The sequence below is a fragment of the Rhinolophus hipposideros genome, assembly GCF_964194185.1.
Source record: "Rhinolophus hipposideros genome assembly, chromosome: 4".
Lineage (NCBI taxonomy): Eukaryota > Metazoa > Chordata > Mammalia > Chiroptera > Rhinolophidae > Rhinolophus > Rhinolophus hipposideros.
Window position 1 is genome coordinate 62,308,191 of NC_138050.1, and position 23,231 is coordinate 62,331,421.

General features: G+C 42.4%; 1 protein-coding gene across 10 annotated transcripts in view; it reads right to left on the minus strand.

Annotated features, from left to right (window-relative positions):
• CLYBL (citramalyl-CoA lyase) overlaps positions 1-18,445 on the minus strand; it is a 236,765-nt gene extending 218,320 nt beyond the window's left edge. For 9 of the 10 annotated variants that reach the window (XR_013993199.1, XR_013993200.1, XM_081046043.1 and 6 more), the window contains exon 1: positions 18,348-18,444. The gene's annotated coding sequence lies outside the window, so the exon portion shown is untranslated. Of the gene's footprint in view, positions 1-18,347 lie in introns of all 10 variants that reach the window. The other variant, XM_081046037.1, reaches the window with a different exon arrangement.
• Between the last annotated feature and the right edge of the window lie 4,786 nt (positions 18,446-23,231).

Here is a 23,231-nt window from a genome sequence, read left to right on the forward strand (position 1 = left end):
CTTCATCTCTTACTGTACCTAATTTATAAACTGTATTACGGGTATGTATTTTTATGTATTGGAACCAAACGTTGTATATATATATATATATATATATATATATGGTTCGATCCTATCTGTAGTTTCAGACATCTACAGGGGGTTTTGGAACGTACCCCCATGGATAAGGGGAGGCTACTATATTTCTTTTGTTACATCCACTGTTCCTATGAGCCAGGCACTAGCCCAGCATTCAGTGCATCGTCGCATTCACTTCTAACCACTCTCTGTGGGAAGGATCCTTGTACAGGTGAGGAAACTAAAGGGAGCTGGCTGGCAAGTGGCAGGGCCAGGGCTCTGGCTCACATCTGGGTGACCTCGGGGAAGTGTCTGAACCCTGCTGAGCCTCAAAGCCCATGGTGGAAACAACCCAAATGTTCATCAACCGACGAATAGATACACAGAATATACTATACACCTACAACGGAATACTATTCAGCCATTCAAGGGAATGAAATACTAATAGATTCTACACAGTGGATGAACCTTGAAAACATTATGCTAGGTGAAAAAAGCCAGTTACAAAAGTCCACATATTGTATGATTCCATTTATATGGATATCCAGAATATGTAAATGCATAGTGACATTTTGAAAGCAGACTAGTGGTTTTCAGGGACTGGAGGGAGAAGAGAACAGGGAGAGACTGCTAACAAGTACAGGGTTTTGCTTGCGGGTGATGAAAATGTTTTGGAACTAGATAGAGGTTATAGTTGCACCACGGAGTAAATATACTAAGTTGTACCCTTTAACATGGTTAATTTTGTTATGTGAATTTTACCTCAATTTTTTAAAAATTGGCTTGGAGGGACACACAGGGATGTAAAAGACCCCTTTTCCCAATGGTCCAGATGAGAGAGACCATTAGGGTGGTGGCAGTGGAGACAAAGTGAAAGGGACAGATGCAAGAAGTATGTTTTGGAGGCGGACACAACCAGTCTTGACAACAGAATCTATATGACAATATCTATGCAGGTGGCATGTAAATGGGAGGTGATAAGGGAGGTGAGGTGGGCAGAAATTAGACAGCTACTCCAAGAGCTCAAACCTGAATCCAGGAGAGGGGGTATGGTAAGCAGAATGGCTCCCCAAAGATGTCTGCGTCCTAACCCCACAACCTATGAATACCTTAGGTTATGTGGCAAAGTGGAATTCAAGTTGCAGATGGAATTAAGGTAGCTAAGAAGCTGCCCTTGGGATTGGGAGATTAACCTGGATTATTTGGTTATGCTCAATATAATCACACGTGTTCTTATAAGTGGAAGAGGGAGGTAGAAGAAAGAGAACCAAAGAGATGGCAGGGGAGAGAAATTCGACCCACTTTGCTGGCTTTGGAGACAGAGAAAAGGGGCCATGAGCCTCTAGAAGCTGGAAAAGGCAAGGAAACAGACTCTCCCCCAGAGCCTCCAAAAAGGAATGCAGCCCCGCCCAACCTTGGTCCCAGCCCATTGAGACCCATTTCAGATTTCCTGACTTCCAGAAGTGTCAAATAATAAATCTGCGTTATTTTAAGACTCTAAGTTTGTGTCAATCTGTTACAGCAGCAATAGAAAACCAATACAGCGGGGAAGAGTTAATAACTGAAGGGAAACTCAAGCAACCTGGCAACAGATGGGATGCAGGTGGGAAAGGGAGAGGAAGGCATCACAGATGACTCACAGTTCTGATTCTAGATAACCTTAATGAAGAAAAAAGGGGCATGAGTCATGAGAGGGGGTCAGGGTTTCAGAGTGAAGGGGACAGAGGGCTGCTGTTTGAGAGGGCCCGGGAAGGATGGCTTCTAGGAGGGAGTGGCATTTGCAAAGGTCCTTGACGGGTGGGCAGAACCTGAAGGATGAGGGGTGGGAAGAAGAGTGTGAACGAATCAGAGGGAGAGAGGGTTGAGAGGATGTGAGGACAGTGAGTATTCTGGTGCCAGGCGAGCTGGGGGAGGTGTTGGAAATGTAGGCGATGGACGAGGAGGCCCGTGTGTGCTACCCTAAGGGGTCTGGACTTTGTGCCACAAACAGTCGGAGAACATCAGGGGATTTATGCTGTGTAAGGGGCTGGGTAACATGATTGGAATCCACTTTAGGAAGCATAAGATCAGTAAGAAGTGGACGTATGAGTGTGTGGGTGATGGGGGTAGGGGGCCCTCAGGGTAAGGCGTCTCGCCAGGTCAACTGGTCACCCGACTGTTCTGCAGCACAGGGAGGCAATGCTGACCTGATCACAGCCAGGACCCTTGGCCAGAGGTGGGGGTGGGGGTGGGGTGGGAGAAGCACCACCAGCCTCTCCTATGTCCACATTTGCTTCCCTGGTAAAGGAAAAATACTCTTTACTGGTCCAACTCCTTTACAGGCAAGGCACGTGCAGCAGGCATTAGGTAAAATGTGCAATACCTCGGAGAGCCTACGCATAGGGCATTCGCACGTGCTGGTGTCTCAGACTCACTGGGCTCACCAGGTGGCCTGCCGACTACGGGACCCAGGACAGGTAGAGCCTAAGAGCACTGCCACAAGTACTGGGGCATTAGTGAGTCAGCATGAGGGCACCAGGAGGGCAGGAGAAGACGCAGGTTCTAGGCAGACATCACATCTCCACTTTTCCAAGTCCGTCTTACAGAGTAGACCCTCCTCTTCTTACTCCCGAGTCCCTCTAGTTTCTGTATTTCCAGCACATCCAAATTATGTCAAAATCACAGCCCCTCCATGCTGTGGCAGTCGGCAGCCACTGGAACTGAGGGCTTAAACAGAGCACACGGCCAGTCACTTGCTGCAGAGAGAAACGATGGAGACACCTCCAGACGCGAGGATCTCAAGGATGAGGATGAATAACACACGGACAAAAGCACCTCCCAAGATGGCAGGGGGTTCAAATCAACTGAGTGCAGACTACACCCATAATTTTGAGGGAGGCAGAGATTTTATGATCTTCAGTCTCTGGTCAGATTGGGCTACAATGGACCAAGGTAACTCAAAGCTCAAAGAGCCGTATTTTGTTGGGGGTGGGGTGGGGTGGGTATCACTTTGTGAGCGGTGTAAATGTCTAGTATATCGCTTTGTACACCTGAAACTAATAAGGAGAAAGAAGAGAGAGAGAGAGAGAGAGAGAGAGAAAGCAAGCTGTATTTTGTATTTCTGAATTCTCCAAAGTCCTCTTACTTTAGGACACTAATTCCTTTCTAGATTGCAAAATATCAACTGGCAGGAGGCATCTAGTCCACCCTCCTTGTTTTAATTGTGAGAAAAATAAGTTCAGTTTAGACAAGGGCTTTGAACAAGGTCAAGGGCCAAATGCAGGGTCAGCACTGGATTAGAACCCAGAGTATCCATCTAGATCTGTCCAGGATCTTCCTGCTTATACCAGAGAGGTAGTAATTTGACTTTGTGAACTGAGTGAGTTTTTTTGTTTTTGTTTTTGTTTTTTCGACATTTGTAAGAAACACCAACTCTGATATTTAGGAGCTTGACTAAGTTTCTACTTTAATCTGTACTTAAAGTATTTACCTGAAGGCAGAAATCACCCAAAGGTAAACTGTGACTCACTGGTATAATTTAAAGATGTCATCACCATTTCAAATAAATCTACTTTAAACTCAAAATCTTAACATTCTAAGATCTATATAAAACCATGCACTAACAATAACCATAGGGTAGAAACAATCCAAATGTGCATCGATGGATGAGTGGATAAACAAAATTAAGTATATACATAAAATTAAATAATATCCAGCCTTAAAAAGGAAAGAAATTCTGACACATGCCAACAGCCTGAATGAACCTTGAGGACATTATGCTACGTAACATAAACCAGTCACAAAAAATAAATATTGCATGATTCCACTGACATGAGAATATAGAAGAGTCAAATTCATAGTGATAGAAAGAACAGCAGTTCCTGGGGCTTGGGCGCGGAGACAATGGGGAGTTACTGTTTAGTGGGTTGTCATGCAGGGTCTCCTGTGGGATCTCTGCTCCCGCTCCCCACATAAGAACGCAGGACATGGTGAGGCCAAAAAGGAACACCCACGGAGCCATAAGTAGGGGAGTCATACCACTATATTCTCGCTGGCGGCATCCGTCTCTCTGCAATCCGCTCTTGCTAGCCCAGCCACCATCTTCTTGCTAGCCCCCATTTTCCTGCTAGCGTAGCCACAGCAGTTATATTAGTGGCCAGTGGCTCACTGGTTACAGCTGACGGCCAACTAGCCACAGCTGATGGCCATCCAATCACAGTTGATGGCCATTTACTACCCGAGCCAGCACCTTTCCACGTGAGGCCGAGAGCCTGGAAACTGCTCTCTGGGGCTCTGTCCCCACATGGGTGCAGTTTCCATTCGGGATGATGAAAAAGTCCTGGAGATGGATGCCGGTGATGGTGCCACAACACTGTGAATATATGTAATACCACGGAGCCGTACACTTAAAAATGATTAAATTGGCAAATCTATGTTATGTATATTTTACCACAATAAAAAAGGCACTCATCTCCAAAAACCACTCTCTTCAAAACTTAATTTCCTACATCTGGTCTTTTTTCATTCAGCAAATTTATACTGGGCACTTACTATGGGCCAGGCACTGTTATCCTGGCTCTCATGAATATTTGGGGGTGGGTGGGGTGCAGACAGACAACAACAGATAAATGTCAGTTGGAAGTGAGTGCCATGAAAAATCATTAGGCAGAGTGAGGGAAAAGAGTCGGGGGTGGGGGGGGTTGCGGGGGGGTGCTATGTTGTCCAGGGTGGTGGGGAAAGACCTCTCTGATGGGTGACGTTTGAGCAGAGACCAGAAGGGGCTGAGGGCTCCGGGCAGGGAACAGGCCTGCAAAGGAGGCAGCGTGGCAGGAACGGGCGAGAGGAAGGAGGAGGTAGTCAGGAGGCCCAGCGCACAGAGCCATTTCTTAAGTATTTTATAAACTTTCCAAGGACCCATTTATGGATCATTGCAGAACTATTTCCTCTACTATCACGTGTCTTTCATTTGTCTTAAAAATGAACAGAAAATATCTCATTGGAAGAGGGATGCTTGTAAGGAGACAATTTATGCGTCTCCCATTGCTAGAGCGCCCTCCAGTGTCTTCATACGAAAACAGCATTTGGCTCGGATTTTGTTTTCTTCCCCTTAATATTTGTATTTGGTCAACAAATAAAGTGGGCATATCACCCTTCTCACAAAAAATACTGTGAGATTAATTAAGAAGACAAGTCAAGTATAAATGCTTTAAAATAAGCCTGCACTACTAGTAAAGTGTTATAACGTATACATGTGCAATGATGTTTTTAAATGACAGTATAAACTTTAAAAAGGTTCAGAGAGGCCTTTATTTTAAAAGTATACAATTTTTTAGCAACGTAGAACTTTCAGTTAAAAAGCAAACACAGTCTACCACTAAATTGTGACCCTAGCTTTACTGGGGGTGGCAAGTAGGACAATAAAGTAGAAAGTGTCATCTTTTAAACGTTTCGATATCCTGCAAATACTTACAGGGCACTATAGTCACTCTGCCTTCTCGGTCAGAACATAGTACAGAGAAACAGGACAGCCTTGCAGCCTATTAAAATAGAACCCTTGCTTCTCATGGAAGTTGGCTTTGATTCCTGTATTATGAAACCAGGCCCCTTTGTCAGCTGCAAGAGCCTGACTAAGAGGACGATGTCACATGTGATATAGTTCTGAGGGGAACTGGCAGAAGAGGGAAAATTTATGGCCGTTTCAGAAACACCTGTAGGCTGGGTCAGTGTGACAGCCCAAACCACGTACGGTAAAGCCACCAGTGGGGTTCTTTCTAGGACTGGTGCTAACAGCTGTGTGATCAACAAGAGAGTCTGCTTACTTTACTGTGCATGGGCCTATTGATGCCCAGGAAAATGGGCAGCTAAGCCTCCAAAAGCGTACTGCAATCCTGGTACCTATCACGCTTTCTGGGGGGTGATTTGACAACAAGCCTCAAAAGACTTAAAATGTCCATACTCTTTGCCCTAGCAAGTTCCCACATAGAATCTACCTCCAGGTACATAAGTAAAGTAGCCAGATTTGGGTATGGGGCATTTATCCCCACATTTCCCAAGAAAGAAAATGTGGACATAAACTAAATGAGCAACTGTGGTTATATACATACAAATATATGTGATAGAGTCATGCAACAATAGCAAACATCAATGAGCCAAGATTAGGTTAACATCCTAAAATTTAACCAAAACATAAAATCAAAGCAACTAAATAAAAAGCCACCTTAAACCTGGCTTATAGAGGGGGGAAAAAGGAAGGAAGGAAGGGAGGGAGGGAAGAAAAGAGGAATGGAGGGAGGAAGGGAGGAAGGAAGGAAGGAAAAGAATGAGAGAGGAATAAATAATTCTGGGGCCCATTTATTATCTACATCATTCAAGTGAGTCATTTAATTGATAAGCTATAAAACATTCAAGTAATAAGAAATAAACTTGTTTGAATTACAATGAATTTAAATTTATACCCAAGTGACCTATATGAAAACACAAATACTATTTCCTTGATATTTTCTTTATTGACTAATAAAATTCTAAACTTAGCCTGTCGAGATCATGACCAACGTGCAGAGGGATAAAGAAGCACCGTGTAACAACAGAATACAGTTCTACTTGCATTCAGGGGCAGGAAAGCATATTGTCTTTACCATCACTAGCTCTTCCAATCTTAAGAATATTCATCAAACCTACCAAGAATCACTCCCCAAGGAGCCCAGCTTTCTTCTCCCTGCCTTCCTAAAATTTTAGCCACATGCACCTGGGGACTACCCCGCAAGGAATCATGATAACATGGCAGCTCCTACAGAGCAGCCTCTGTGATATTTGGTTAAGGAAACTGTGACCAAAGGCTGTTTTCAGGAATTACGTCAATCAGATCGTGGCTGTTGCAAAGCCATCACTGGAGAAAACAGCCACTTCCAGAAAGTGCCGATGCTGAGCGGCGTCAGCCACTCCGTGGACGCACCTCCCTGACCACGTGTGATGTCATCCACCAGCCGTGCCTACAACCAAGCACACGCGCGCCCCTTCTAAGCCTCAGGGAACACTCCATCCTCCATACACCACCACCACGGGGCATGTCCAGAAGAACGAAGTGCTTATGCCACTCAAACATTCTGCAAAGCAGGGGCACTCAGGAAAGTTCCTTGGTGGCCACAGTTATTCAAACTAGAGTAAAGCATGATAAGATTGTCCTCAACTCTCCCTCCGGAGCCTAGGAGGTAGAGGGGTGAGGACTTTCCAGTCGAGCTCATCTGCAGGTTCTGGCCTTTCCTCCCGACCCCTTGTCCTGTCCCAGGGAAATCATTTGGACGACCCAACGTCCTTCCTGCCGGCTTATCCCCACACACATGCTTCTAGTCCACAGCAAAACTCTGTAACGGGGTAATGGTATCGGGGGAGCAGAAGGCCTCGCATCGGGAATAGATCGCAAACAAAGGTTATGCTGTTCAGTAGGGTAGGCACAGCCTTACATCAGCAAACAGTCTCTTCTCCAGGAGGCACCATCCACTCGCGTTTGCATCTTCCAATTCAGGCCCAGCTACCATTTTCAGGTCTTGCTCACCAGCGTGGCTGCCGCCCACTAGCCTTTCTCTGGGACACCTCATTCCCTCCAGCAACTCTGTCCAGCCCAAGGGTGTGGCCCCTGCCCCCACGCATCTCCTGGTCTACATACCCCTTCGTGGTATTTCCTGATTCTTCAGGCTCCTCCCTCTTGCTCTTCTCTTCAGCCCTACTCCTAGCAGAGGCCCTTCTTTCTCCATGAAATACTCTCCCATCCCATTCTGGTAGGAAGCCATTCTAGAAGGCTCTAGCTCTAATTCTTGAACCTCTGTTCTACCGCCTTAGATCACCTTTACCCCATCCTTCAGCCCTTCACTTCTCTGTCTCTAGTGGGAATAACCATCCTGTTTTGCCTGGAACAGACGGGCCTCCTGGAATGTGGGACTTCCGGTGCTAAAACCAGGGCAGTCCTGGGCAAGTTGAGATGGCTGGTCCCCCTACCTCCCTGGACCACTTAAAGTTACTTTCTGCCTCACAACCCAAAATATTACTTTTGTTTACAGCATCCCTTTTAGCTTCTCATATGTTTGGGCAACCGAAGTCAATTTTTCATGATACCAATAAACATTTTTAAACACACTGAACTTTTAATACCAGTTCAGGTGACAAAGTACACGTGTTCATTCTTATTCTACGTCATTTTCAAAATGATCATTTAAAAATTTCTCAGTCCTTTTTAACCTCTGCCTCCTTTTTAGTGCTCTTTCTATAAAGGTTTCTCTCCTTTCTTTCTCTCTGTTTCCATTCTTCTCTGCTCTATAATCTCTCCCCTCTGCACCCCTCTCCTCCCATTTCCACCCTCCCTTTGGGTCCCTTCCCTTCCTTCTTCCCCTAATGACCTCACAGTAGTACAGAGGGACAGCAGTGGTTGTCACCACAACCTTAGGAGGCTTCAAAAGAGAGGCCAACCCTACAAAAGGGCCCATCGGGACCTCTGCAAGGTCACCCCCCGCAGCCTCTCCAGTACTCTTACACAGCCCTGCTGGCTCCTCACATACTGCTCCTTATTGCTCACCCAGAGTTTCAGATGCCTTAGCTTGTATTTGTCACCTTTCTAAACTGTCGTCTTTACCTATTTTTTTCTGTACCAAGTTCTTTAACTTGACACTATCAAACAAGAAGTAACTGTTCAGCACACTCCTTCCTGCTATGTCTGAATATACACAGTCACTCCGCCCTTTTTCTTTTAGAGTTTTACTACTAATTATTTTAAAAAACAGAGTATCATGATAAGAAGAACAAAGAGATTACAAGTATCAGAAATCTCGCACCATTTGCTAGAAGCAGCTAAAATAACACTTAGAGGGAAATGTAGTATGAAATGCTTATATTAAAAACATAGAAAGGTCTAAAATCAATTGTCTAGAAACTAGAACAAAAGGGCAAATTAAACTCAAAGTAAGCTGAAAATAGGAAATCATAAAAATAGGAACAGAAGAAATCGATGAAATATAAAACAGAAAAACAATGGGGGGAGAATCAACCAAACCTAAAGATGCTTCATTAAGATCAATAAAACTGATAAAACCAGCCAGACTGATCAAATGAAAAAGAAAACAAGAATTCCCACTATCAGGGAGAGAGGGCACACCACTATGGACAATATGAACATTAAGAGGATAAGCCTGGAGGTGGGACTAAGGCTTAACTGCAAATGGGCTCAAGAGAATTTGGGGAGAGTGGAACTTGGGGGTGGTCTAAGACTGGACTGCAGAAATGGCTGTACAGCTCTATACATTGACTAAAGATTATTTAATTCACACTTACAAAGGATGAATTTTATGGTGGGAAATTATACCTCCAGAAAGCTGTAAGAAAAAGGATAAGAGATCATCATAAACACTCTGCTCATAAATTTTACAACGTATATGAAATTGACAAATTCCTTGAAAGACACAAACTACCAATGCTCACTCAAGAAGAACCAGATAGCATGAATTTGTAGTTTAAATTTTTTTCCACAAAGAAAACTCCAAGCATAAACATTTAAGAAAAAATACTACCAATTCTACACAAACCATTCCAGAAAATAAAAGAGAAGGGAACACTCTCCATTGCATTCCACGTGGCCATCATTACCCCATACCCAACCCAGCCCAAGACAGTACAAGAAAACTACAGGCTAATTCTTTATAAGCCTTGAGGCAAGTATTTTTAAGTAAATTTTAGCACATTCAATCCAACAGTATATAAAAATAATATATCACGATCAAGTGGAGGTTATTCCTGAACTGCAAGTTCAGCTGAACTTAAAAAGTTGATCAATCTATGGAATCTAAAGAACAGAATAAATGAGAAAACTAATCAGAAACAAGCTTAGAGATACAGAGAAAAAACTGAGGGTTGCTAGATGGGAGGTGGGTGGGGATGAGGGAGAAGGTGAGGGGATTAGAAAGCACAAATTGGTAACCACAAGATTGCCATGGGGATATGAAAGACAGTTTGGGGAATATAATCAATAATGTTGTAAAGATTTTGTAGGGTATCAGATGGGCACTTGTCTTATAAGGAAGACCACTTCCTGGACGGTGTAGATGCCTGACCACTGCAGTGTGCACCTAAAGCTGAAGCTGAATAATAATGAATGTCAACTATATATGTTCACAGGATGTGGCGTACAGCATAGGGAATAGAGTCAATGGAATTGAAACAGCAGCTGTATACAATGTCAGAGGGGTAGCAGATTGGGGGAGGAGGGTTATCGTTTTGTGAGGGGTGTAAATGTCTAACTAGTACATTGTTTTGTACACCTGAAACTAATAAAATAAATAAATAACTATTAAGTGATTCAAATTAAAAAAAGTAGATCAACCTAATTCAACATATTAACACACTAAAGAAGAAAAGCATATAACCATCACAATAGATATTGAAAATATATTTTATAAATTCAAATCCATTCTTGATCAAAACTCTCAGCCAGGGAGACTTCAGCAAAATTGCAGAGAAAGGACCTTCAAAAATCCTATCCTCCATAAAAGCAATGAGAATATTGATAAAAATTGTCAGAATCAACTTTTTCAGAACTCTAGAAATGAACCAAATTCTTGCAGCAATCTGAGAGCATTTATTCAAGAAACATGGATGAATCTTGGTAAGAATAGAAAATTATGTGGGTTTTTAAAACTTACCCTCTACCCTCGCCCCAGCTGGTGGGAGCCTTGAATGTCAGCAGCCACAGTCATGTGAAAACCAGCAGGCTGGCAACCACTGGAGGAAGCAGGGCAGGATTAGAGCTCTTTAAAGCCCCATTCCCAGAGAATTGTCACAACCTGACCTGTCTGGTGGTTCCCTGGAAGACCCCACTTGCAAAGCTGACCTGACTGAGAGCTCAAAAATTGGAAACAGCATTTTCCCTGAGGGCTTTTGTTGAAAACAATCAGAAGCAATTATCTAAAATCATGCTACCTGAGATGGTGGATAACAGATGGGGCAAACAATGGGTTAACCAAAAAGCTTAACAGGAAAAGCTGGAGAATGGATGTCCATGGGGGGTTTTGAAAAGCTCTCACATGTTCCTGGGAATCTAAAAGGCCATGTACAAGTACAGGGCTGCTGCTACCGTGTTTCCCCGAAAATAAGACCTAGCCGGACAATCCACTGTAATGCATCTTTTGGAGCCAAAATTAATATAAGACTATCGGTCTTATTTTCAGACTTATATTAATTTTGGCTCCAAAAGATGCATTAGAGCGGATTGTCCGGCTAGGTCTTATTCTAGGGGAAATATGGTAGCAGACCTACCTTCCAAGAAATACTAAAGGAAATTCAGGTTGAAAGTAAGTGATCCCAGGCAATAATTCAAATTCATACACAAAGAGCAATGAATGGTAAAGGTAATTATGCAATTATTAAACACAATGCAAATGCACATTTCTGCTCCTTTCTTCTCTTATCTAATTTAAAAAGCAACCGTATGAAAGAATAGTGTATGACTGTATTGTTACGCCCACAACATGTAGAAGTGTTATACTTGTCAATAACAGCACAGAGGAATGGGTGTGAGCAAAGACATACTGGGCAAAGAAATGTCACCAGATGGTCACTCAAATCCACAGGAACAAATGCAGAGAACCAGAAATAGTAAATAAAAAGGTTACTATAACAATTTATATATATGGTGTGTGTGTATGTGTGCTTACATCTCCTCTAAGTTTCTTTAAAAGACAAAGTTATATAAGTAATAACTACAACAATGTATTACTGGGTTTACAAATCTATATAAATATAGGATGTACAACAATAACACCACCAAAAAAGTAAGAGAATAAAACTATGTAGAAGTAACATTTCTCTATCTTTGGAGTTAAATTAGTATAAATCAAACATAGATTCTAATAACTTAAGATGTATATGGTAATATACACACAATGGAATATTATCCAGTCATAAATGGACTGAAGTTCCGACACATGCAACAACATGGATGAATCTTGAAAACACTATGCTAAGTGAACTAAGCCAGCAACAAAAGGATATTGTATGATTCCACTTACATATCTAGAAAAGGCAAATTCAGAGAGATAGCAAGTTGATTAGAGATTACCAGGCACTGGGGAAGGAGGAGTAATTGCTTAATGGGTACAGAGTTTCTGTTTGGAGTGATGAAAAAACTTTGGAAATAAATAGTGGTGATGATTGCACAACAGTATGAATGTGATAATGTCACTAAATTGTACACTGAAAATGGTTAAAATGTCAAGGTTTATGTTATATATATATTTTACCACAATTTAAAAAATGTATATGGTAAGTCCTAGAGAAAACCTTTAAAAATAGTGAAAATATCATTAAAGACATTAAAAATATTACATTGGAAAATATTAACTTAATGCAAAAGAAAGCAGTAAAAAGGGACTACAGGAGCAGAAAAGACATGAGACATACATATATGAGAAATCAGTACCAAATAAACACATTATAATAAAGGAAAACTAAAGACCAATATCTCTCATGAACATAAATGTAAAACCTTCAACAAAATATTAGCAGATTAAATCCAACAATGTATAAAAAGAGTTAAACACCATGACCAAGTGGGATTTATTCCCAGTATACAAGTCTGGTTCAATATTCAAAAATCAATTAATGTAATCCACCACGTCAGCAGGCTAAAGATCATATCAATTGATGCAGAAAAAGAATTTGACAAAATCCAACACCATTATGACAAAACAAAACAAAACGAACAACAACAAAAAAAAACTGTCAGCAAATGGGGAGTCAAAAACATCTACAACATCACAGCTAATATCAGACTTAATGGTGGGAAACTGGATGCTTTCCCTAAGATTGGGAATGAGGCAAGAATGTCCCCTCTCATCACTCCTATGTAAAATCCTCCTGGAACCACTACCTAGGACAATAAGACAAGAAAAGAAATAAAAGGTGTACATATTGGGAAGGAATAAATACAATTGCCTTTGTTTGCAAATGACATGATTGTCTATGTAGAAAACCCCAAAGAATTAACAAAAAATAATTCATGGAATAAGTGATTATGGCAAACTTTCAGGATATTAACAAAATTAATATTAAGAAGTCAATTGCTTTCCTACCTACCAGCAAAGAATAATTGGAATTTGAAATTTAAAACACAGTATCATTTACAATAGCACCCCAAAAATGAAGTACGAAGGTATAACTCTAACAAAACATGTTCAAGATCGATATGCAGAGAACTATTAAGCTCTGATGAAAGAAACCAAGATTTTAATAAATCCTGGAATCGTGGAGAGATAGTCCATGTTCATGGATTAGAAGACTCAATATGTTAAGATGTCAATTCTTCCCAACTTAATCTGTAGATTCAATGCAATCCCAAACACACGTCAGCAAGCTATTCTGTGGATATCAAAAGACTCAGAATAGCCAACATAATACAAAAAAAGACCTACATTGGAGGACTGACACCCTCCAGACTTCTAGACTTAATATAAAGCTACATAATAGGGCTGCTGGATGGCTCAGTTGCTTAGAGCATGAGCTCTGAACAACAGGGTTGCCGGTTCGATTCCCACATGGACCAGTGAGCTGCACCCTCCACAACTAAAATGAAGACAACAAGCTGCCGCTGAGCTGCCAGAGGGGTGTCCAGATGGCTCAATTGGTTAGAGTGCGAGTTCTCAACAAGGTTGCCGGTTCAATTCCCGCATGGGATTGTGGGCTGCGCCCCCTGCAACTAAAGATTGAAAATGGCAACTCGACTTGGAGCTGAGCTGCACCTTCCACAACTAGATTGAAGGACAATGACTTGGAGCTGATGGGCCCTGGAGAAACACACTGTTCCCCAATATTGCCCAATAAAAATAAAAAGAAATAAAAAGCTATAATAATAAAGACAGCAAAGTATTGGTGAAAGAATAATACACAGATCAATATAACAGAATGGAGAGTGCGGAAATAGATCCACATAAATATAGTCAACTGATTTTGACAAAAGAGCAAAGGCATTTTAATGGAAACAGGACAGCTTTTTCAACAAATGGGCTGGAATTGGATCAATAAGCAAAAAAATGAATTAGACACAGACCTTATACCTATCATTAAAATTAACTCAAAATGGATCTAGACCTAAGAATAAAACACAATACTGTAAAACTTCTAGAAGACAATATAGGAGAAAATCTATGTAGCCTTGAATTTGGCAATGAGTTTTTAAATACAAGACTAAAAGCATGATCCATGGAAGAAAAAATTGATAAACCCGACTACATGAAAATAAAAAACATCTGCTCTATAAAAGATACTGTTAAGAGAATAAAAAGATATTCTACAGACTGGGATAAAATATTTGTAAAATATGTATCTAATAAAGGACTTATATCTAAAATATACAAATAATACTTAAAACTCTACAATAAGAAAACAACCCAATTAAGAAATAGGCAAAAGATCTAAATAAACACCTCACCAAAGAAGATACAGAGATGGCAAATAAACATATAACAAGATGCTTGATGTCATTTGACATCAGGGAATTTTAAGTTAAAGCAAATTAACATATTAAAAGAACAACAGATACTACTACACACCTGTTAGAACATCTAACAAAATATTTTTAACCGACAATACTAAACGCTGACAAAGATGTGGAGCAATGGGAACTCTCATTCATTGATGGCTGGAATCAAAAATGGTACAGCCACTTTGGAAGACAGTTTGGTAGTTTCCTACAAAGCTAAATATAATCTAATCATACAATCATACTTCTAGGTATTTATCCAATTGATTTGAAAAATAATGTCCATACAAAACCTGCACATGAATGTTTATAGCAGCTTTTTTTATAATCAACAAAAACTAGAAGTCACCAAAACTTCCTTCAATAAGTGAAGGATAAGCAAACTATGGTACATCTACACAATGGAATATTATTCAGCAATAAAAGGAAACGAGTTACCAACCATAAAAAGACATGGAAAATCCTTAATGCATATTGCTAAGTGAAGGAACGCAGTCTAAAAAGACTATACACCGTATAACTCCAATTATATGACATTCTGGAAAAGTCAAAACTATAGAAACAGTAAAATGATCAGTGCTTGCCAGCAGTTTTGATGGAGGGGAAATGGATGAATAGATTGAAGCACAGAGGGGATTTTTAGGAAACTAAAACTATTCTGTATGATACTGTTATGGTAGATACATGAAATTATGCATTTGTCAAAACCCAGAGAACTTTAGAGCAAAAAGAGTGAACCTTAAATAGGCAATTAAAAAAATAATCATTTGGAAGGTACATGGATCCCAGGAAAGAATGCAGACTGTCACAGGAGAATCTAACTGTATTATAAATGTATGAAACAACCTCACTGAAGGGGATCGGAGAAAAATGTGTTAACCCATGTAACTCTGGAAATGAGGGAGCTTGCAAGACTAAAGGGAAAGAAACTCTACATAAGCACTGCACTCTCGTTGATAAAGATTTTTTTCCCAAAGAGTATGGTCTAACAATTCGGATACTACTATACGACATCTGACAATTAAGTTCCCAAACTTGTTGCAGTAATGTTGCTAACCTTTTTTGATATTGAAGGGATTACTCATTGTGAATTTGTATCAACTGGACAAATAGTTAACCAAGTTTACTATTTGGAAGTACTGAAAAGGCTGCGTGAAAAAGTTAGATGAAAATGACCTGAACTTTGTGCCAACAATTCATGGCTCTTGCATCATGACAATACACCAGCTCACACGGCACTGTCTGTGAGGGAGTTTTTAGCCAGTAAACAAATAACCGTATTAGAACACCCTCCCTACTCACCTGATCTGACCCCTAATGACTTCTTTCGTTACCCAAAGATAAAGGAAATATTAAAGGAAGACATTTTGATGACATTCATGACACCAAGGGTAAAACGACAGCTGTGATGGCCATTCCAGAAAAAGAATTCCAAAATGCTTTGAAGAGTGGACTAGGCGCTGGCATCGGTACATAGCTTCCCAAGGAGAGTACTTCAAAGGTGACCACAGTGATATTCAGCAATGAGGTACGTAGCACTTTTTCTAGGATGAGTTTGTGAACTTAATTGTCACAGACTATAGGTGTATGTTGAAACTGAACAATTAAGTAACTGGACGGGAATGGTGAAAGCCAGGTTTCTCACTGTTGAAGTGAAATTTACAAATAAGGAAGGGGAAGAGGCTAGAATAATCCTTTTCATAATGAACTAGAATTGGAGACAGTATGAACTCATGTCTAGCTTAATGCAGACACAGATACTTACAGATAGAAATATTTGTAAGTGTGTATATGCATGGGTTGCTATTCATACATATATTTCTTCACTCTGTCAGCTGGGAGGGCTTAAAAGAAAAGACACCCCTGGCAATAGCACACGTAAGAGTGGAAAGTTATGCTCCCCAAACTTGAGGGCAGAGTATTTACATAAGCAGTGGCCACAAAGAGCAGCAGGACTGGAGACAGGATGGGCATGGAAGCATCTGGAACAGCACCGCATCAGGGGCAAATGTTGGAGGGTCAGGAAGAGGGGCAAGAATGGTCCCTGCTATCAGCAGTGGTGCTGATACTCTAAAAACAGAAGAAAAAAGCCAGCAGAAGCAGGTCCGCTGGCCTGACCCTGAAGTGCAACCCAACGAAGGTAGAAATGAAGGCATCTCTAAAGTGACATTCTCTCATCCCCCAGTGTTCTGAAGGTGCCAGGACCAGATGATTTAACACAGGGTATACTCCGGAAACCGCGCTGCATAAAAGCCTAGTGCCATGGCCTCACTGGGGTGTGCAGGTGTGTTGAGAATGAGACAGTGTACTAATGGAAGTGAAGAGCATTGTTTGCTGAGCCCCAAATGCCTTAGAAGCAGGTGATGCAGTGTGGACCCATTGTTGAACAGGCCACAGAAGCTGACCCCTTCACAGGCCAGAAGAAACCTTCTGGAAGGGTCTGCATGCACACCTCAATGACCCCCCTGGTGCCAGGGGTGATCCCGAGTCCAGAGCCATGTATTGGCCTGGGTATAGGACATGAGAAGGTGGCATACAAAAAACCAGGTGGGTCCTGGCAAAGGATATTGGTGATTCAGGAAGCAGGGATATAAAACAGTTCCCCAGCCACAGACTTGGTTTCTGAAGGGAACCCTGCAGTTCTCTGCTTTGAAAGAGTCACTTGGCCTTTCTGAGCTTCAGTTTCATCTTTATAAACAAGTCACCAGACTTCACATGGTGGTCAGGGAATCAAATGAGATAACTTCCCGTGTTTCCCCGAAAATAAGACCTAGCCAGACAATCAGCTCTAACGCGTCTTTTGGAGCAAAAATTAATATAAGACCCGGTATTATATTATTATATTATATGAATTATGTTATTATATTATAAAGACCTGGTCTTATTTTACTATAAAACCGGGTCTTATATTAATTTTTACTCCAAAAGATGCATTAGAGCTGATTATACGGCTAGGTCTTATTTTGGGGGAAGCATGGTATGTATACGTAGTTAGCAAACACAAATGCCAGACCAGTGGTTCTCAAAGTGCGGCCTGAGGACACCTGGGGGTCCCTGACACCCTTTGAGAGGAGAGGGTCTCCGAGGTCTTGCCTCTTCCCACTAGTATCTGCGTCGGTGTGAGCCGAGAATTTCCTTGCAAGTTTCCTCCAGCACAACTGACATGGAACTCCAATTGTCCTTTACGAAACCAAAGAGATTGTCAAAAATATAAAACCAGGCAACTCTTCTCACTTTTTTCTGAAAAGCGATTTTTCATTAAAGATGCCATGTGTGTTCACACGTAATGGGTTGGTTACTTTTAAATACACATTTTTAAAATGTGTCTTAATTCCTCAGACTGTAAAAATGAACAGATACAAGCATCTGTACGAGTGTCCGCGTGTGAAGGGGCCCGAAGAGCACGCGCTCGGGAGCCGCAGTGCAGAACCAACGACCGGAGGGTGTATTCCCAGGGCAGCGGCCCCTGCGCTGGCTCCAGGACGCCTTTTGCAGAACAGCGACCTGCAGGTCCACGGTTACCCTCCGTGGAGGAGGCCAGCTTTGTGTGCCGGGGCTGACAGATCTAAGCTTTGCACCCATTTTCCGGGCCCACGCAAGGGCCCTGTCACAAGGAAGCCCAGGCGATGCAAGCGACCCTCCCGGGGCGACTGCGACCTTGGAGGACAGAGGTCGAGCAGGCGCAGAAGGCGCACGGCGCCCCCGGCCGGGAAAGGTCCCCGCCGGGAGTCGGGGAGGACGCCCGCGGCGTGCGGGGCTGCGCCGCGCCGAGCGGCAGGGCCCTGGGGATTTGCACTCACAGCCTCGGCAGCGTCGCCGCCGCTCCACGCACCGCCCTCCGCAACAGACGTAGCGCCATCTTCCCAGCGCGCGCGCCCCGCCCCCGCCATGTCAATCTGCACTTCGCCCCGCCCCGGGCCACGCCCCCACGCCCCCACACCCCGCCACGCAAGGCTCTTACCTCATTCCACGACGCCCTACCTTCACCCCGCCCCTCTCACCCCCTGCCTCCGCTACGCGTGTCTTGCTGGTTTGTCCACGCCCCGCTGGTCCCCGAAGCCACGACCTCCCTGCTCGGCATCCCTGCTCCCTCCGGCCATCGGAACTTCCCGGCTGCCGCGGGGCCTTAGGGCAGAGGGTTCAAATGAATGGCTCCTTCTTGAGCGGTTTTAATGGTGACTGAATCCAGCTCTCCCCGTGCTTGTGGGTTTTTGAAGGCGGCTATTGACAGACCACATTTTCTAGGAATTTGTTGTTTTTGTTGTTAAATTACTCTCTTCCAAAAGTTTGTGAACCTCACCATGTGCACGGCTTGGTTAACAGTTAATCCAGTATGGGACATCCACGTATGCCCGTAATAGGATCAGAACAGCTGCGGGCAGTTTTCTGAGCCAGAGAAATGCCTGCTGATGTCACCTGCAGCAAACACAACTTTCACTGCAACTCCTGCCAGTCTTGCAGCAAATAAAATGCCTCCTACTTCACAGTTGGAAAACAGCTAAGGTATTAAAACAGAGTTTGCCAGCTGTGTGACTTTGGGCAAGTTACTTAAGCTCTCAGTGCTTCAGTTTCCTTGTCTATGAGACTGTAAATAGTACTCACCTCCTAGGGTTGTTATAAGGATATATTGAGTTTAGATAGATAGATCAATAGATAGATAGCTTAAAACTTTACTTGGCCCAGAACAAATGTTCAGGAGTGATAGTTACTTATCATTATGACCACATCAATTCCCTTCTTAAAACCTTTTGGTGGCTTCTAATGGGAAGCATTTAGAGTAAAACCCAAGTTCTGTACTGCAGCCCTGAAGGCTTTATATGCTCTGGCCCCTGCCTGTCTTTCCAATCTTATTTCAGCCCCCTGTCTTCTTTCCATGTTTTTATAAGTTCACTAAGCCCCTCCCACTTCAGAGCCTTTGCACAGTCTGTTCCCACTCCCCAGAAGGCTCACCACTACACCTTCTCATCTTCCAGGACACTTATCCTACCTGCCACTGTCATGCAGATGACCCAAACTAGAGTATCTCTCTCTCTCTCTCTCTCACACACACACACACACACACACACACACACACCACCCTGATTAATTTCACTATCACAGCAACCTTATAATTTCCATCGCAGCCCTCATCACAATGTTTACTTGTGTATTTGTGAATTTACTTTCTTATTGTTCCCTTTTCCCCAGTGGGAGAAATAGTAGCTCACAACATGGAAGGAACCTATCAATCAGGTGAGCTTTTTGGATGAGTCCTTATTACTTAGGGGGCAGGGCTTGGGACATTCGAGCAGTCCCACCTTCGCTGTTAGTGCTCTGGTTTAGAAACACCATCCAGTGTAGGAACAGAGTGAACTCTGAGAGCAAGAACGTGGTATATCGGTCACTGCTGTATGCCCCTAGCACCTGGCTCAGCGACTTGTAAACAGCAGATATTTAATAAATATAAGATGAAAATGTTCCACCAGCCTCGTTATAACTCTGAGAACTGCCATATGAGTGGTTATCCTTATTAAGAATGCCCCGATCTAAGGCTTATTACACAAAGTAAGACTTCCAAAGACTTATTTGCTAATGGATTCAATTTCTTTCAGGTTCTGCTTGAAGAAATTGTAGCTGTACCCATTCTTACCAGGACTGTTGTGGTTTTGCTGAGGTTTTTCATGAGATTACAAACTTGTAGGTTTTAAGAACTGTTTTCTAATTTTGATATATTTTAAATAAAGTTTTATAAAACCTTATCTACATAGAATGTGGATTTCTGGAGGATGTATTTCTAGCTCTAATAGAGAAAAGGATCCAGAGTTTTCTTTTGAGGCTAGTCAAATCTGTCTTTACTGACAGTCCCTAAAACTGAAAGGAAATAAAGTATGTTTGCCCCAAGAGCATTAAAAAACCACATGAAATTTATCAGGGTGAATAATAAATTCACCCATGACCTGTTGAGTTAAGCAATCTGGTGGGGAAAGAACCTGGCAGAGATCTGAGAAAGAAGGCTAAGAACCAGAAATATCACACCTCGAGAGAATAATGAATTTGGGGTGGTAGTGATGGGTACTAGAAAAATCAACCAACACTGGTAATTAATTGTTGAAGCTGGGTGGTAGGTACATGGGGCAGCAGTGGGTTGTTTCTTTTTTTCTTTTTTCTTTCTTTTTTTGTGTGTGTGTGTTTAAGCAGCAAAAAAAGAAAGCCAGAGTGATTGGAGCATAGTGAGGGGGAAAGTGGAGGGATTATACTGGAACGGGACCACATCATGTGAAACTTTCTGGACTTTGGTAAGCAGTTTGGATTTTCTTCTAAGTGTGATGAGAAGTAGTATTAGTTAGAATTAGGTCGCACTGTGATGAAAACCCAAAATAAATGGAGCTTAAACAAGATGAAGTTTATTTCTCTCATGTAAAAGTCTAAGTAGGAGTTCTAGGGCTGATAGGTTGGTCCATTATGTCAGGGACCCAGGCCCCTTTTATCTTATTGCTCCATAATGCTCTTCATTCCCACGTTTACCTCATGACCTTTTCTATTATACTTCAGCCATGTGTCTGTCACAGTAGCAGGAAGAGCCTGCTCTTTTCAACAAGCCAGGAAACTGCACACAACCTCATTGGTCAGAACTCAGTCACATGACCACACTTAAGTGTAAGGAGGAACTCTGGAGAATGTATTCTTTATTTGGGGCCTCATGTGCTCACCTAAACTTCAGAGGTTCTATTACTGAGGTAGAAGGAGAGAAAGGATGTTAGGATAAAACCAGTCTCAGCCACAGAAGCCTTGGAAGGATTGTAGCAGGGGCAAGACATGATCTGATTTTCAGTTTTGAAAAAAAATCATTCTATTCATTATAGGAGAAATGGTTATAGGTGGGTGAGATTGGAATTAGGGCAATTAGGAAGTGAGTTTAGCATTCCAGGTGAAAGGAAATGGTGGTGTAGAGCAGGATGGTAGGAGTGGGTTGGAGAGAAATGGAATCAGGAGTGGGGTTTATTATGTGTTCTTCAACTTTGTGTATGTTGGAAAATATTCTTAATAAATTAAAAACAAAAATAAATTCAACTAATGCTTTGTATAGAAAGAGCCAGAGGCAAATTTGTCCTGAGCCAGTGGAAGTTAATTTTTAGGGTCCCTGACTTGCACGGGCTTCTTCCAACTGCTCACCAATGTGTTCACAAGGCCATTTGTTTTTGTAAACTGTACAACTGTACTAACTACCAGTGGTTAAGACCCTTTCTCTGCCTACTCCAACTTTCCCCCTCTCAGACTTCCTTTGTGTTAAGTGGCACCGGAGTGGCTTCAGCATTTTGGGGGGCTCCAGATAAGGAGAAGTTGACCTGGGACATATTTGTTTTAGGTTTAGTTGAATATGTTTATGTGATTTGCCATCACTTCTGTTTTTAGTTATTATTAGCAGTCCTGGGTTAGAAATGGCTTCCAGAAATAACTACTACCCACTGTCTTGACTCACCTGCATAAAGGTACAAGGTCAGAGGCTATATCCCAATAACAATGTGTCCCCTAGGGCACCTGACCTCAGAAGTATGTGGCTAATAGAAGAGAAACAAAGTTTGAAATATATGGAACCAGAGACCATCTGTGGACAATTCTTCTAATTATCCACTATGTAAAATTACAAGCTGAGAGTTTGGTTCTTATCTATGTCTGGTCAACATGGAAGCTTTCTCCTGTCGGGAATACGCTCTAATCGCATTGTGGTCCCTTTGACATGGTTGACCCAGCTCAGATGGAACCCCTTTTCCCAGAATTCCTTTGCCTGTGTGGGTCCAAATTGGAATTGTTCACAAGAGACATGTGCATAAGATCTGGAAGGTGGAAGTGAAGCGGCAGGTTGGTGTGGGGAGTTAGGTACTGTGGCCTCTTGATCTGTGGGCTCACTCTGTTGGCACAGGATACTTCCCTTCCTTTTGAGATTGTTTACAGATCTCATTACTTTACATTCATATCCACCCGTTTTTTTCAACTCAGACTTAAACATGTATTGACGTGATTCCTGACCTCAAGAAGCTAATTGAATGATTCTGACATAGGCTACAGCATGGATGAACAACCTTGAGGACATCATGCTAAGTGAAAGCGGACAGGCGAGCGCGCACGCGCGCACACACACACACACACACACACACACACACACTACGATATGATTCCACTTATTTGAGTTTCCTACAGTAGTCAAGTTCAGAGACAGAAGGATAATAGGAGTTGCCAGGGGCTGGTTGGAGGGGGAGATGGGGAGTTATTATTTAATGGGTACAGTGTTTCAGTTCTAAGATGAAAAAGTTCTGGAGATGGATGGTGTGATGGTTGCACAACAACGTGAATGTACGTAATGCAACTAATGCATTTCACTCGGTTAAAAGAGTAAATTTGATGTTATGTGTATTTTACCACAACAAGAAAAAAAGATTTTAAAAAGAAGCTATCAGTCTAGTGAAAGAGGCAGACAGGTAAATAGGAAAAACTGGGTGGGTTCTGAGGCTCTCTGGTGATATGGGGAAAAGGGATACGGAAGCAGAAAGCATGCTACAACTCCTTCTGGGTCAGAGGGGCAGGGAAACCTGGGGGTTTTGCTGAGAAAGGCACAGCCACCCAGGACACGGAGAGTGAGGCTGAAAGTGTTAGGAAAGAGTAAAACAAGCAGAGAAAACACAGCAGTTGCAAGGGACTGTCT